Source organism: Schistocerca americana, chromosome 1 (assembly GCF_021461395.2).
Source record: "Schistocerca americana isolate TAMUIC-IGC-003095 chromosome 1, iqSchAmer2.1, whole genome shotgun sequence".
In the NCBI taxonomy this organism is placed as follows: Eukaryota; Metazoa; Arthropoda; class Insecta; order Orthoptera; family Acrididae; genus Schistocerca; species Schistocerca americana.
This window is the reverse complement of record NC_060119.1, coordinates 1,024,031,836-1,024,045,476: the sequence shown is the minus strand read 5'-3', so window position 1 is coordinate 1,024,045,476 and position 13,641 is coordinate 1,024,031,836. Positions and strand designations below refer to the sequence as shown.

General features: G+C 39.4%; 1 protein-coding gene across 6 annotated transcripts in view; it reads right to left on the bottom strand.

Moving 5' to 3' along the window:
• Positions 1-13,641, bottom strand: part of LOC124616497 (parathyroid hormone/parathyroid hormone-related peptide receptor-like) — a 759,731-nt gene that overhangs the window by 138,623 nt on the left and 607,467 nt on the right. For all 6 annotated transcript variants that reach the window (XM_047144855.1, XM_047144812.1, XM_047144835.1 and 3 more), the window contains one exon: positions 13,319-13,391. The gene's annotated coding sequence lies outside the window, so the exon portion shown is untranslated. The remainder of the gene's footprint in view (positions 1-13,318; positions 13,392-13,641) is intronic.

Genomic DNA, 13,641 nt, shown 5'->3' with positions numbered 1-13,641 from the left:
AGATGTAGACGTAGACGTTGGGTTCTAGAAGCAGCAGGTTTTTTTGTTGTCTCTTCGCTCATTTTCTGACTGATAACATATCTCAGTCAACCGTGAAATACCTATTAAATACGAAATTCCTATGAGAAGGCAACATGAATTAGTCAGTATGACACGTTAGACGACTGGTAACATACTTTTTAAGTGTGTTGTGGAGTGTTAAAATTTAGTTATCACATTACACTCATTGTGTTCATATAACAGGAAGCTCCTTTAAACATTCTCATTGTAGATGTAGATAGTGCTATCTGGTCACCACTAGTGCAAATGGCCGGTATATGTCATCTGTCAGTTTCCTGATTTGTCTCCGCACCTAAAATACAATCCTTAGTACATCGTCATACAACAAATTCAGGCAGTGAATAGGAGACTTTAGTAGATATTCTGAGGTCGTTGTAGAATTAATGTACCCACAGATAAAACGCCGAATCTCCTAGCAGAGAAATCAAATGAAACCATGAAGGTAGTTTATAATCGCTTATGTTGCAATAAAGTTACACTAAACATAAAACACACAACATGAATTTTCGTACATACCTTAGCAAACACAGTTTTGTAGAAATTAATATTGCCAACTATAGTGGACTGAACACACATATGCATTAGCAATGAAAATGTGATCAGCATGGTGTGTGCTCTTAGAGTCCTGCAGTCTACGTTAGTTGGTTGATATGGGAGGAAGGGGCCAAAACCGTTGAGTAGAACAATTCCGTTGAAAAATTTAGGTTTTACATTGAAAAAATTTAACGTCAATCAAAGCCTCCCAAATTTCAGTAGTAACCATGAATCGAAAGAGACACGAATCACATGAAACTATGTCCTTCAGACAAGTATGTATGACTTCCCATTTCACTTTCCCTTTTAATTAAGACCACACAGCTCAAGGCGACTTTGACATGTAGAGTTCAAATGCTTTCAACGAAGCGAGATTGTGCGGGTGGAGGGGATAGAGGGAGTCGCATTTTGGAACGGCAATATACGAATGTCAATAAGCTGACTCGATTTATTCTGCTTAGTTTAACGTGCAGTTTTCAGCTGTTCCGCCGTGGCTTTCTTGTTTCATAATTGATATTTTGTTGCTTCTCAGAGGTTAACTGCGCGCTTTATGCTTTTCCTGACTTCTACATTTCAATTTTCTCCTGTTCCTGACAACAATTTTTTATAGTAGCTGCGAATAATTGACACTTTGAGTGAAAGAGCGTTAATGAGAAAGAAGAAATACCGTCAGCATTAGAGACTGCCCCATTTGCACCCTCAAAGATTAATATACGGGGACCTTTTATTTCCTGATACAGATCCCATTTTGCCGTATTTCGACTTTGTTATGACCAGACGAGACTGAAGAGGGGCGTTCAGTAAGTAACGCAACTTATTTTTTCCTAAGCAAGTTTCGGCCGAAGAAAATGTGAAATTTGTTGTGGAGCATCGTGGAATATTTCGGCTTCAGCCCCTATAGTTTCATGAAGTACCTCGCCTTCAATATGGCGTCTTTAACATGCGTTGCAAGGAGAGAACTGTTAGTGAATTTCTTTTGGTGAACAACTAGAACATAACAGATATTCATAGGCGCTTGCGGAATGTCTTCATGACAACGCAAGGCCTCATACACAGGTCTGGGAACCCGAGCGGAACTGACAAAACTCCATTGGATTTTTCTTCCTCATCCACCATCACCCTACTTGCCGGATCTCGCACTTTCCTACTTCCATTTGTTTGGCCTGATGAAGCACGCACTCCGAGGGAAGCAGTGTGTGGATGAAGGGGAGGGCATTGATGCAGTAAGACGTTTGCTCCGACAGCGACCCTTACAGTGGTACCACGCGGGATTACAGGCCCTCCCAGTAAGGCGGCATAAAGCCGTCGCATTGAACGGAGATTATTTTGGAAAATACGGTTTTGTAGCCTAAAGAGTGGGGAATAATGTGGAATCCTGAATAAAATCAACCTGCTTTCAGCAAAAAGATTTGCGTTACTTACTGAATGACCCTCGTACAATTGTGGGTTCTTGATTGCTCTGGGAGAGGGATCATCAGTGGATTATTAGTTCAATTTAATACATGAATGATAAAAAACTTTACTTAATGTGATACAGTCCTTTACCACAGGAGTGTTTGATAATTTACAGGTGTCACTGACTATTAAAGCATCAGTTTATGCATTGTTGTTCAACCTGTTCTCTTGAAGCACAATGTTCAATATTTATAAAACGACTGCTCCATCTGAGACTTCAATAACTTTCTAGTGCTACTTGATGATGTTGACTGCTTCAGCTGAGGTCGCTAACTGTGGCAAGTGCTTCCATGCTCGGCTCTATATTGACCTCGGTGCGAGGGCGCTGTCGTGCAGAGAGAGAGAGAGAGAGGGAGAGAGAGTCTTCTCTAGCTTCTCCTATTCGTCTTTGCGGATTGCAGCGACACATCGCTAATGCTGTGGTATCGATGCACATTGCCGACTTGAGGCAAGGCGATCTTTGGACGATACCATAGACTTAAGAATTCCACGTGTTCCTTCCATTTGTTGCTAAATTTGGCCATGGCTGCCACGAACCGAGACTATTGGAAAACCAAATTTCCGGTAGGAAACTGCGATCATCTTTTACATTATACGGGCAAAACCGCCTAGATCGCTAAACAAAATGTCAATATTTATTAAGACACTTCAGCATCTACCATCATCTTATCTAAAAACTTGCCAAACAAGGTTCACCGTCATTATTAAAATATATACCTAAACGAGTGTCAGTACATCTTGCTAAGGGCCCCAAACTGACATGGAGCCAAGAGGTCGGTATGGCCTTCGAATAGAAACTTTTTGGTTGCTCTTTTGTGGACGAATGACAATTCCTCAAGTTTATTACTGCGAATCCATTTGGAGCCTGCTTTTCGTACGTTTTGTTTTATATGATCATAAAATCGTAATTTCTGTAGCATCTTACGGGTATCTCATCTGCTCCAGATACCTTTTCACTACCAAGTCATTGTAGTTACGTTTCTATTTCACGATCACGTATCTCAATATCTGGCATTTTTCGGCATACGTGCATTGGTTGAGAGGAGTGGCAGTATTACAATACCCCGCTCTGAAATGTTCCGCAAGACCCGCTTTCATTATTTCATCATTCTCTGTAATTTTCGTTTCGGTGGCTGTATATTCACTGAGTGAATGAATAGATGATTTTGATCTGCTTACTGTTTTCATCTGAGACCAAAGCTGCTTAGGATTTTTAATCAGATCCGTTGCCAAAATTCTACTTTCAAAGGCATTTAGTGTTTCTCTCGTTGCTCTCGTTAAGCTCATCTTGTCTTCGTTCAGCTGTTGCTTGTCAGTTACATTTTGACATTTCTTAAATCTGTGCTGAACCCCTATTTGTATAGGTAGGAACTTTTGAACACAGTTACTACAACGCCTTGAGTCTCGGTCGTCCCTTAAAACCTTGCTCGGATGTTATTGCTCTGAGGCATAATAAACGAAGCTTTCAATTTTACCCATTTGTGCTGCACATCTTCCAGCTTAGCACTGAGTGTTAGATGTCGACTACACAGATAAGCTGCAATTTATCCTGTCAGTCTTACTAGGCAAAAATATTTTCCTGCCTTTCTTAACAGCCATTGTAACACCAGTAGACACCGATGCTGTAACAGCTTTATGATATACCCTCTTCTGAGTTAACTGATTTAACAACGTCAGATCTATTTTATCGTTCAGAGGTCTACGACGTTCCTCCCACGTGTTAATTCTGTGTGTGCTCGTGTGATTATCGATCAAGACATTCAGAATAATGTCGTAAGAATCCCTGCCTCTGGCACCAGTTTTGATAGCATGACTCTCCATTCCGTAGCTAGCAAGTTGAAGTTTTCCTCCATTACGAGAGCGTCATCTGGGATTTTACTCAGGAAATTCAAGTTCTTCCTGAAGCGGTCTGCCCCTACTCACACAGTCGATAAAAGCATCCGATTCCAATTTTTGATCCGCCTTTGATGCTTAACTCCATCTAGACTATTTAACATTCGTAATCTGCAATATCCCCACTAGATATTCATGAATATTTTAACTGAAATAAATATACCACCACCAAAATGGTGTCTAGCCTGTCCTTACGAAAAATGTTCCAAACTATACTTTGGATTCCGTTGCTACTCATATTCGGTTTCAACCTATTTTCTGTTCCTTATGCTGTTTCGGTATTATTAACTTTAATAAACGATAATAATGCTGACACCTTAACAGTGGATACTGTTGCGGTTAACTAATATCGTGTTAACGTTTTCATTCTGAGAGGTTGCACCTACTCTGAGAATAATGTGCTGATCTCCGATTTCGAAGAGTAATTCTGTAAGTAGGCTGCTTAGGTTTTTATGTTGGTTCGCTGACTGTGCTGTGTCCAGTGTGTGGCTGGTTGGAGTCATTGTTGGAATATTCGCTTGTGTAGTGTAAAGCAGTTGGATGTGAACAGCGCGTAGTGTTGTGCAGTTGGAGGTGAACCGCCAGCAGTGGTGGATGCGGAGAGAGAGATGCCAGAGGTTTGAGCGGACGATCTGGACGTGTGTCCGTCAGAAAAAGGAAATTTGTTTCATTGGATGTCACAAAATTATATGTTGTTGTTGTTGTTGTGGTCTTCAGTCCTGAGACTGGTTTGATGCAGCTCTCCATGCTACTCTATCCTGCGCAAGCTTCTTCATCTCACAGTACGTACTGCAGCCTACATCCCTCTGAATCTGCTTAGTGTATTCATCTCTTGGTCTCCCTCTGCGATTTTTTCCCTCCACGCTGCCCTCCAATACTAAATTGGTGATCCCCTGATGCCTCAGTACATGTCCCACCAACCGATCCCTTCTTTTAGTAAAGTTGTGCCACAAACTCCTCCCCAATCCTATTTATTAGTTATGTGATCTACCCATCTAATCTTCAGCATTCTTCTGTAGCACCAAATTTCGAAAGCTTCTATTCTCTTCTTGTGCAAACTAGTTATTGTCCATGTTTCACTTCCATACATGGATACACTCCATACATATACTTTCAGAAACGACTTCCTGACACTTAAATCTATACTCGATGTTAACAAATTTCTCTTCTTCAAAAACGCTTTCCTTGCCATTGCCAGTCTACGTTTTATATCCTCTCTACTTCGACCATTATCAGTTATTATATATATATATATATATATATATATTTAATAACTGATAATGGTCGAAGTAGAGAGGATATAAAACGTAGACTGGCAATGGCAAGGAAAGCGTTTTTGAAGAAGAGAAATTTGTTAACATCGAGTATAGATTTAAGTGTCAGGAAGTCGTTTCTGAAAGTATATGTATGGAGTGTATCCATGTATGGAAGTGAAACATGGACAATAACTAGTTTGCACAAGAAGAGAATAGAAGCTTTCGAAATTTGGTGCTACAGAAGAATGCTGAAGATTAGATGGGTAGATCACATAACTAATAAATAGGATTGGGGAGGAGTTTGTGGCACAACTTTACTAAAAGAAGGGATCGGTTGGTGGGACATGTACTGAGGCATCAGGGGATCACCAATTTATATATATATATATATATATATATATATATATATATATATATATATATATATATATAATAACTGATAATGGTCGAAGTAGAGAGGATATAAAACGTAGACTGGCAATGGCAAGGAAAGCGTTTTTGAAGAAGAGAAATTTGTATATATATATATATATATATATATATATATATATATGTATATATATATATAATGACTTTTGAACGCTATTAAGGTAAATACATTGTTTGTTCTCTATCAAAATCTTTCATTTGCTAACCATGCCTACCAGTAGTTAGTGCCTTCAGTAGTTAGAATCTATTATTTAGCTGGCAGTATTGGCGATCGCAGTATTGCAATAGTTCGAGTAACGAAGATTTTTGTGAGGTAAGTGATTCATGAAAGGTAAAGGTTTATGTTAGTCAGAGCCATTCTTTTGTAGGGATTATTGAAAGTTAGGATGCGTCGCGCTAAAATATTGTGTGCCAGTTTACTGATAATCAGAATAAGTAAAGAGAAAACTGTCTGAGTACGTTGAATTTGGCTCAGCTGTTTGCAAATCAAATAACGTAATAGGTTTATCAGCACAGTCATTCATAATTTTCCAAAGGGAATGTTCCATTTATACCATAGAATAGTAACTTCTCTAACATAATATCATGGTTCACATAATCAAATGCTTTGGGTAAGTCACAGAATTTTCCTACCGGTGATATTCTACTATTTAAAGACTGTATTATGTGGACAGTAATTGTATATTGCTGTCTCTGTGGAACAGCATTTTTGATATCCGAACTTTGATTTACTAAGTATCCCATTACTGTTGAGATGGCTAACCACTCTTGAGTACATTACTTTATCAAAGATTTTTGAAATGCTGTAAGCAGGGATACTGGCCGGTAATTATTGACACCTGTGGTTTCCCCTTTTTGTAGAGAGGTCTGAGAATGACATATTTTATCCCGTCTTTTTGTGGAACTTTCTGTGGCTATTTACAAATCGCAATTCGCCTTCCCAAATATTAAAAGTGGTCCATATCCCAGGTCAACCACCCTACCCCGCATAAACTGTGGTATAGGCGTATTTAATGAAACCTCATCTGACTTTGAGAACAGAATAAAAATAATTCAGAGACATTATTTTCCAGGACCCCGTCTAATATTAACGAAATTAAGGGCAAATTACGTCCACATTACCAGACATTAAAAAAAGGAACTTTCACATTCTGCGATTGAGCCGAAGAACACATAGACTATTTGACAATAATGCTTCTTTGTGTCAGGTTACAGCTGTCAGAAACAAGCAGTTACTAACTTCTCTCGAATACTGAACCGATGACCGGAATTGTATGAAATTCACAGTAACGTCAAAATTACTTCTCAGGAAACTCACATAATGTGTAACATTTCTACAGTTAGCTAGTGCCTCCTGCATGAAGCGTCATTAATTGTCTTTAAATGTAGTGGCATCAGTCACTGGGCATAACAGTCTGTATATGCAGTTATAACATACATGCATTTGGGCGTTCGTTTAAAAGAGTGTGCGCAAGTTTACAGCTCACTATTAAGTCTGATGTTCTCCATATGATGGGCGCTTCACACATTCATCGGCACTGATTGCAATAAATCTGTGTAATGTATCGCGTTATAGAGAACGAAAATCGAATGCAGCTTCGAGCTCAGTTAAAATGCCTGATAACACGATGCCGTTGTCATCAATTTGCAAATTCGTGACGCTCAATAGATCTTTCATTTCGTTTGATACCAGAGACGCGAAATATGAATTGACGCTGTGTTATTGACGTCTGCTCGAATGGAAAGCTCGTTTTCCTGTTCGGCTCAGTTATTTTATATCGAACTTGTGAGATCAAATACATATGTTTATTCCAAATGTATGCGATTTGCTAATTACACTGGCACATGTGGAAATTTTCATAGCTGCATCACAAATTAGAAGGATGCATGAAAGCTATATTCACAAAGTTTGAAAGCTGATAAACTGAACGCGAAAAATTTGATTTATATTAGGAGGAGTTGTAAATTTTACTTAATTTTTTTAAACATCTAAACTTCAAAGTAGCAACGGCATATCTACCTATAATACCTAACGACATACTGTTACAGTAACATAGTGAAGTAGTCTTTGCTCAAATATTTATACAGGACGAGCATTTATTAAGAAAGGGCGTTTGCATTTAGTAGAGCTTCCTGGGAAATTCACTGAATCGTTAGATTTCGCTGAGACACACAGGTCCACAACTTATGAATACACGCAGCCCCACAGTAAGTAGTCTGCTGGTCAAATTAGGCGATCGTGCTGGTTACCCAAAAACCATGATACCGCTATTCACTTTTCACCAAGTGTTGTACCCAAACGATGTCAAGCGATGTTACTAAGCAGGTTGGACTCTTCATCATGTTGGATTGGCAGACTGAAAATGCAAAATATTCTGTTATTCCGCACCATTGGTCGGGACCTAGCAGTACACGGTGGGGGGATTTTCCATCCAACTCAAAAGTTGCCATTAAAACCACAACAAAGAGTCCCGAGTTTAGAGCAGTGTCTTGACAGGGAAGCAAGGACTCCTGATGAATAGCGTCGAACTGCGTTCAGTGATCAACTGCGCTTCTGAGGTATCCCAGATGACCAACGTCGTTGGTTACGGAGCCAAACTGTGGTCAGCTCCCATTCTTCCAGTGATTTGGGGACATACAGTGATTTTATTCCTAGGGTCACGGTATTGGTGCAAACGCGTATGAATTCACGTCACAGATTATAATGATTGAAGGAACTCTGATGGCAGGACGATACGTGATTCATACATACCCTGCTGTGTCCTCGTGTCTTATCCCTTATGCGACAATACCCCTCTGACATTTTTAAACGGGACAACGCTCGTCTTCACATGGCATGTGTCTTTGGCAAACTTCTGCGTGATGTACTCCCGTGGCCACCGATATCCCCAAATCTTTTGCCTATAAAACATATGTTGGGACGTCTCGGATGTCAACTCCGCCCCTTTTCGACTATCCAATACATCGAGGACTAGTTACAACAGTAAATGAAGAAAACAGACCACCACAGCCGTTTAATGAAAGAAATTTATTTCAAACAACAAGTTTCGGCGCAACACTTACGCCATAATTCTTGTTATGGACATTAGATTAGATTAGATTAATTATTCATTCCATAGAACAACAAAAGATGGGATCCTCCTGGGTGTGGAACATGTCAGGTAAACACATGACATAAATATAATTAGAAAAACTTGAGTTTCATTAATTTTAATGATCCTCAGTCAATAAACAGTAAAATAGTGTAAATGAATTAAAATTGAACTTCTAATATTTACAGGTTTAATTCTTACATCTACTTTCATTAAATCCATCATTCACACAGTAGCTAGTTACTTGGCTATTAGTACCAAGTATTGCCAAAAATTAAGTTGTTCATTTCATTTATCCTCAGTTAAGAACAGTCAAGTTATGTACAAGATTTAAAATTAAACTTCCGCTATTTACAGACTTATTACTCACATTTGCTTTCCATACATCCCTGTTACAACCACGTATTGTCAAAAATTAAAGTATAATAACTTTTCATTAAAATGGTCTACAGCACTTGTTCAGAAATTCATGGATGGAATAGAAGGAGTTGGTCACCAAAAATTCTCTTAAATTATGTTTAAACTGTGCCTTGTCTGAAACTAAACTCTTAATGTTTGCTGGTAACTTATTGAAAATAAGGTTGCTGAATACTGGACTCCTTTCTGGGCAACAGTAAGTGATTTTAAATCTTTATGTATATTGTTCTTATTCCTAGTATTGATACTGTGTACAAAGCAGTTAGTTGGAAAATGAGATGTATTATTTACAACAAACTTCATTAAGGAATAAATATACAGACAAGCTGTAGTTAATATTCCCCAATTCTTTGAATAGGTTTCGACATGATGTTCTTGGATTTACACTACACATTACTGTTATAATACGCTTCTGTACTCTAAAAATTTTTTCTCGGTTTGTGGAGTTACCGCAAAATATCATACCATATGGCATAATGGAGTGAAAATAAGCAAAGTATGCCAGACTTTTTATATTTATATCTCCTATGTCTGACATCATTCGCGTTGCAAACACAGACTTGTTTAGGCACTTTAGCAGTTCGTTAGTATGTCGCTCCCAACTGAATTTATTATCAAGTTGTAATCGCAAGAATTTTACACTCTCAGCTTCTCCTATTTCCATGTCATCATATTCTATACACACACTAGAAGGAAATCTCTTGGAAGTTCTGAACTGCATATAGTGGTTCTTTTCAAAGTTTAATGACAGTGAGTTGGCTATTAACCACTTATTAATGCCAGTAAAAATTTGATTAGCTGCCCTTTCTAAATTTATATTTGATTTACTATGTATTGCAATGTTTGCATCATCTGCAAAAAAAACCAACTTGGCATCTGGTAATGTAATGTGGATTGTATTCTGGCATTGTATACGACAGAAGTGCATACTCTACGACTTTTTTTCATCCGAACACTTTTTAGAGCATACATTCCTGATGTGTAAAATCCACGACAACTACTATTATACTTGATTCTTCAAGTTTTCCCGGGATACTGAATATGCGGTGAGCTTTCGGGATTGCACCCGGATCACGTTGACTTCTTGCCACTATATTTCGGCTGGCAACCGTCCAACCATCTTCAGGTGAGTGTACGCCACTGGAGACTGCAAGTTCCCAGAGTCAACTTAGTAGCAAAAATTGGCACTGAAACGCATGCATTTTTGCTGTGAAGTCAACGCCGGGAACTTACACTCTCCAGTGGTGGACCCTCACCTGAAGATGGTTGGACGGTTGCCATCCGAAAAATTGTGGCAAGAAGTCAATAAGATCTGGGTGCAATCCCGAAATTTCATCGAGTAGTATTATGTGGATTCCACGATACATGGGCGAAGGAATAAAAGTATTCTTTTGGTTTATAGTGGACCTGAAGATGGCGTAAGTATTACGCCGAAACTAGTCGTTTGAAACAGATTTCTTTGATGATATGGCTGTGGTGATTTCATTTTCTTTATTTATGTCGTCTTACGCTGTCCCACGTCCGCGAGAAATGTACTTCTACAAGCTACAACTAGAGCATTACGCCTCCCTGTGGCCGTCAACGACGATGGTCTGTTGATGACTGGAAACACGTTGTCTGGTCGGACTCGTCTTGAAATTGTGTCTAGCGGATGGGCGTGTACGGGTATGGAGATAACCTCATGAATCCATGGACCCTGCACGTCATCAGGGGACTGTTCAAGCTAGTGGAGACTCTGTAATGGTGTGGAGCGTGTGCGGTTGCCCTTGATACGTCTAGATACGACTCTGACAGGTGACTCGTACGTAAGCATCCTGTCTGATCACCTGCATCCATTCATGTCCATTGTATATTCCGACGGACGCGGGTAAATCTAGTTGGACAGTCCGATACCCCACACATCCAGAATCCCTATAGAGTGGCTCCGGGAACACTCTTCTGAGCTTAAACACTTCCGTTGGCCACCAAAATTGCGAGACATGAGCATTATTGAGCATATCTGTGATGTCTTGCAATGTGCTTTTCAGAAGATATCTCCCGCCCCTCGTACTCTTACGGGTTCAAGGACAGCCCTGCAGGATTCATGGTGTCAGTTCCCTCCAGCACTACTTCAGACATTATTCCAGTCCATGTCACGTCTTGCTGCGGCACTGCTCCGTGCTCGAAGGGGCCCTGCACGATATGAGGCAGGTATACCAGTTCACCAGTGTATACCAGAATTGGTGTTTAGTTAAATAGTAATTAATTACTTTTTAAAATTCAATGTATACCCAAAAAACCACTGAATCTAGCCATTAAATGGAGCTAAGACGATTTCCAACGCCAGGTATCTCTATTCTGACTTTGAATTACGTGCGGGAAACGAAGTTCAGAATGTGCTGCTTCGTCCGAAAAAAAAATGAACAAATAAAAGTAAAAAAAAATTCTTGACAGTGGTTTGACAGCCATCTGAAGATCGAGAACTTCATATGATTTGGTGCAGTTTGAATAGAAAGTAGGTTTTATGCATACCGTCGATAGAGTCCTCGTTGTTCTATATGTTGTTGTTGTTGTGGTCTTCAGTCCTGAGACTGGTTTGATGCAGCTCTCCATGCTACTCTATCCTGTGCAAGCTTCTTCATCTCCCAGTACCTACTGCAACCTACATCCTTCTGAGTCTGCTTAGTGTATTCATCTCTTGGTCTCCTTCTACGATTTTTACCCTCCACGCTGCCCTCCAATGCTAAATTTGTGATCCCTTGATGCCTCAAAACATGTCCTACCAACCGATCCCTTCTTCTAGAAAGTTGTGCCACAAACTTCTCTTCTCCCCAATCCTATTCAATACCTCCTCATTAGTTACGTGATCTACCCACCTTATCTTCAGCATTCTTCTGTAGCACCACATTTCGAAAGCTTCTATTCTCTTCTTGTCCAAACTAGTTATCGTCCATGTTTCACTTCCATACATGGCTGCACCCCATACAAATACTTTCAGAAATGACTTCCTGACACTTAAATCTATACTCGATGGTAACAAATTTCTCTTCTTCAGAAACGATTTCCTTGCCATTGCCAGTCTACATTTTGTATCCTCTGTACTTCGACCATCATCAGTTATTTTACTCCCTAAATAGCAAAACTCCTTTACTACTTTAAGTGTCTTATTTCCTAATCTAATTCCCTCAGCATCACCCGATTTAATTTGACTACATTCCATTATCCTTGTTTTGCTTTTGTTGAGCCGGCCGAAGTGGCCGTGCGGTTAAAGGCGCTGCAGTCTGGAACCGCAAGACCGCTACGGTCGCAGGTTCGAATCCTGCCTCGGGCATGGATGTTTGTGATGTCCTTAGGTTAGTTAGGTTTAACTAGTTCTAAGTTCTAGGGGACTAATGACCTCAGCAGTTGAGTCCCATAGTACTCAGAGCCATTTGAACCATTTTTTTTGCTTTTGTTGATGTTCATCTTATATCCTCCTTTCAAGACACTGTTCATTCCGTTCAACTGCTCTTCCAAGTCCTTTGCTGTCTCTGACAGAATTACAATGTCATCGGCGAACCTCAAAGTTTTTACTTCTTCTCCATGAATTTTAATACCTACTCCGAATTTTTCTTTTGTTTCCTTTACTGCTTGCTCAATATACAGATTGAATAACATCAGGGACAGGCTACAACCCTGTCTCACTCCTTTCCCAACCACTGCTTCCCTTTCGTGCCCCTCGACTCTTATAACTGCCATCTGGTTTCTGTACAAATTGTAAATAGCCTTTCGCTCCCTGTATTTTACCCCTGCCACCTTCAGAATTTGAAAGAGAGTATTCCAGTTAACATTGTCAAAAGCTTTCTCTAAGTCTACAAATGCTAGAAACATAGGTTTGCCTTTTCTTAATCTTTCTTCTAAGATAAGTATAAGTTGTTCTATATAACTGACAAAAATGTGTGTGGTTTGGATCGACACTGAAACTGGAACACTTGTTTGCCTCAGGCGCAGGAACATGAGATGGGGACTTAGAAGCTTAGCGGTAAACAAGAAACACGGAGACCCTTTCCTAAATTCGACTTCCTGAAAAATTTCTTCTTTCTGCAGATGAAATATTCGCAAAATAACTTAGGCAGACAGCTCAATTTTTATTTCCTTGGCAGCGAGAATAATGTAAGGCAAGGTGGAATACTAGTACTCAGACACTAGAGTTTCGGTACTTACCACAATGTAGCCTGTGTCAGTCCAAAGCAAACTTCTTACATTTGACGAGTCATGCAGAAACGAATTCAACAGTCTGAAAGCAAAGCAAAAGCATGAATTAATGATTTTGGCGAATGAATTATTTATTGTTATTTACACGAATTGAATGAAAAATATGGCTCTGTTTATAGAAAAAAACAACAGAATAAAAAAATTTGTAGACAAAACTGGAAACGGAATATGATAGGTAACTAACAAGAGATAATAACAGAAACGTAACAATAAAGGTATAGTCATTTTAGTATGACAGCTCCATTTGTGGTTCCTCTTGCAGTGTACGAAGA